We start from the raw sequence: 3,794 nt of genomic DNA, 5'->3' as shown, positions 1-3,794 counted from the left end.
AAAAAACAACTAAAAAGGAAATTCTCCTACCTCCAGCTACAACCCAGATTTTCCTTTATTGTTTCCCACCAACTCCCTGTTGCACAGGCTCTACCTGCTGGGTGTCTTCTGTTGTGCATACCTTTGTCTCCATGGAGACAGACAGCTCTGAGGGTAGAGCCATCTGGACTCAACCTCAGCTCCCAGCCTCCAACTTTCTGGGATCAGTCCGTTTTTGATCATAGAGCAGAGAGGTGGAGAAGCAAAAATATGTTGGCCACTTGAAATCCTTTCTCTGGGTGGTCCTTTATGCAAGCCAGGCAGAAAACTGAAAAGAACACCTTTTGTTTCCTGTGAGATTAGGAAAGCAGCCCCTTTGCTAAGAGGATACGAATACCAAAGGGGGACACACAACAGCAATAGAAAATTGTCTTTCTTGAAAACTTCCACCAGTTATCCAACTGTTAAAGTGACTGGTCAACCTAGTAACCTAAGAAATGTGTGATCTGGAGCCTCTTTCTCCTTATAATGCACAATTATTCTAAACAGAACAGGATCAACACACATATAAATGTTGTTTGTTAATGAGTAGAGGAGCCAGGTGATGCATACAAATGCTTATTTTACTCAGAAGGCCCACAGATGTGCAGGAAAAGCCTGTAGCACACACAGGCTTTCAGGCTTTCGACATCTCAACCTTTTTCATTTAATCTGAATCACTCATCTTGCATATGTGATAGTAATTTTAATGTGCAAAGAAAAAATTAACCTGTGATAGCTAATGTTATGTTTTTAAGTTTAAAATCTGTGCTTAAGAGATCTATAAAACAAAAATGCCTCTAACCTGTAAGCCCCACTAGCCCAAGGACAGATAATGCTGGGGGCTGCTGTTCATGTAAGATGACAAATCTTTCACTTCTGTAAACAAGCTTGCTTGCCCCAATTGCACAGGATGTGTGTTTGATCACAGGTAGGCAGGAAGCATGTAGGCAGGAAATACATAAGGATGTATGCTTGTTTCTTATTGGATGATGGCAGGGAGTATGTCACCTTGTTAGTTTTGCCTTTATAAGCCCCTGACTAATGTAACTGGTGCCATAATCTGAGCATGCATCTGGAGTATGGACCTGGCCATGGTCCTGGCCAGTATTTAACAAAGCCTCTTATTTGTTAAAAAATTTATTGTCAAACTGGTGAATCTCTGAGTGACCTGAGAACTGTAACAAACCAAATGTGACATGCCTAGAGATGCCAATCCCCATAACTTCTGGGTGTCACAAGTCATTCTGATATTGGAGACACTAGAATTGTCCTCAACAGTTGTACTGAAAGGCATGGTTGCCTCCTGATGTGCACTGATACCTCCAGGAATCTGGCTAAATCCAGGATCACTCTGACTAGTAGAAATTTGTTGCCAGGGTGCCAGAATGGGTCTCTGAAACATTGAACATTCCCCTGAATGTGTAGCAAAAAGCATCTATCACACAGTAACAGGCTGACTTGCATAAAACTAATAGATGCTTTGTAGAACCTAGCTTTGTCTGGATTTTACAGAAAGTATGGCGTATGGAAATAGTTATTCTCACTGAGGCTCAGAGAGGTTAAGTAATGTACCTAAGTAGCATAGGCAGTGAGAATAAAAAACTTATTTTTTATTCCAGATCTTATTTCTTTCAACATGTTTATCAAGAATTTCCTAATATTAAGCATGGATATTCTTTCTTTTAAAAATTATTTGTTTTTCTTTAATGTATATGGGTGTTTTGCCTGCCTGTGTGTGTGTGTGTGTACACCATATGCATTCAGTGCCTTTGCAGAACAGATCTACTAGAACTAAAGCTAAAGATGATTGTGAGCTGCAATCTGTTTCTCGAGGTGGAGGTTGATGGGGGTGGAAGGGTGAGGAGGTGGGAAGTGGGGGTGGAGATGGAGGTGTATCTCTCCCTTGCCCATGCCCACAGAGACTTTTATTAGTGTATAATTAACTTAGTAGTGTATATAGGTGACAGTTTTATGTAATCTTTGACTCATTCAGAAATATGTACAGACCTTGATATTGTTTCTAACTAGTTATGTGATACCATTTTAATATTTTGATAGCTATTGCCAACATTTGGTATTGACCTGTTGGTAGCCAAAGTCAAAAGTTATATTGATTACATTTCAAGAAGTTTTATTTATTTACTTAAAAAAAAGCTGATTCCTACATTAGAGGCTAACCTAGAGAGTGGTTTGTGGGAAGGGAAATGAGGTGAGGGTGGCCCATCTTGTCAGCATGCTGAGATTCAGAGTTGTTCTATACTGCTGTCATTCCAGAAAATGTGTAAATTATCTTTTCCTAAGTCTTGTTACCAGTCCAATATTGAATTTCCCTGCAATAGGTCATTAGTGTTCTGGGATTACAATTTTGAGGACTCTGCTGCTGCAGTGTTTGTCAATACCACAGAGCCTTCAGGTTCACACCAATCCCAGCCTCAAACCCTCACAAGAGTGTGGCATGTGGTCATGACAGAACCCAAGGCTGTGTGCTCTGCCTGGTTACTGTGTCACCTGCTGTGCCTCTTCAGAGCAGAGTACAGATTAAGCCTGCTACATGGCTATGTCCATGTTCTATTTTAGTGTCATCACCAAAGTCTGTGCCAGCAAAGCAGACCATAGCCCATTGGTCTCAGCTCATATTGAAATATGTACTTTAATCTCTATTCTTAAGGAAGACTGTATTCTGTTGTTGGCAGGCTATTTATACTTTCTTCATCACCCTTAATGTTACTAAAGCTTCAGATACTATAATGAGATAATCATTCAAAAAACTAGGAAAGGTTTACTTGGGCTCATGGCTTTGTAAATGTTCACTGTTGGATGGGGGCATCATTGTGGGGAGTCTGTGGCAGAGAAATGCTGCTCACCCCATGACAGCCAGAAAGAAAAGAGGAGCAATGAGGAAAGGGGGATTGAGAAGGGGAGAGAGACAGGGTCAGAGAGACAGAGAGATAGAGAGACTTCATGAGCCGAATTACAGGGCTCTAACTTCCTTTTACTAGGCTGAACCCTGTAAAAGTTGCACCACCTCCCAGTATCACCACAGGTTAGCAATCAAACTTTTACCACGTGGTCTTTGGGTGACACTTCAGTTCTAGAACACAGTACAACGGCAAAATGAGCCTCCTTTTCCAAAATCTTGGGGCTCCACATAGATAGATGCTAAGTTTCCATTCTTTATCTGAACCTTGGGCACACAAGGTTCATGGGATGGTAGGGAGCATGATAAGTGTGGTGTAGGGATAGGAACTAGATGGTGTTCCCATGGTCAGCATCCTGTAAGACAACTAGTAGTTAACAGTACAGGGTAGAAGCTACTTGTAGGTCCCTAATTAGAGACTTTGACTGCTTTAGCTTTGTTCCAAGGAGGAGAGGGGGATTGAGAAGGGGAGGGAGACAAAGTCAGAGAGACAGAGAGATAGACTTCATGAGCCCAATTACAGGGCTCTAACTTCCTTTTACTAAGCTGAACCCTGTAAAAGTTGCAGATACTATACTGTAAAAGCTTCAGATACTATAATGAGATAATCATTCAAAAAACTAGGAAAGGTTTACTTGGGCTCATGGCTTTGTAAATGTTCACTGTTGGATGGGGCCATCATTGTGGGGAGTGTGCGCTCACCCCATGACAGCCAGAAAGAAGAGAGGAGCAAGGAGGAGAGGGGGATATAACAACTGATTTATCTAACAGCCTGAAGTTTGTTTGTTTATTTCTTATAAAAGAGAACATTTAATAGTAATCTTGCTTACAGTTCCAGAGGTTTGTGCATTATTAT

The sequence above is a fragment of the Cricetulus griseus genome (assembly GCF_003668045.3).
Source record: "Cricetulus griseus strain 17A/GY chromosome 1 unlocalized genomic scaffold, alternate assembly CriGri-PICRH-1.0 chr1_0, whole genome shotgun sequence".
Lineage (NCBI taxonomy): Eukaryota > Metazoa > Chordata > Mammalia > Rodentia > Cricetidae > Cricetulus > Cricetulus griseus.
This window is presented reverse-complemented; position numbering follows the sequence as displayed.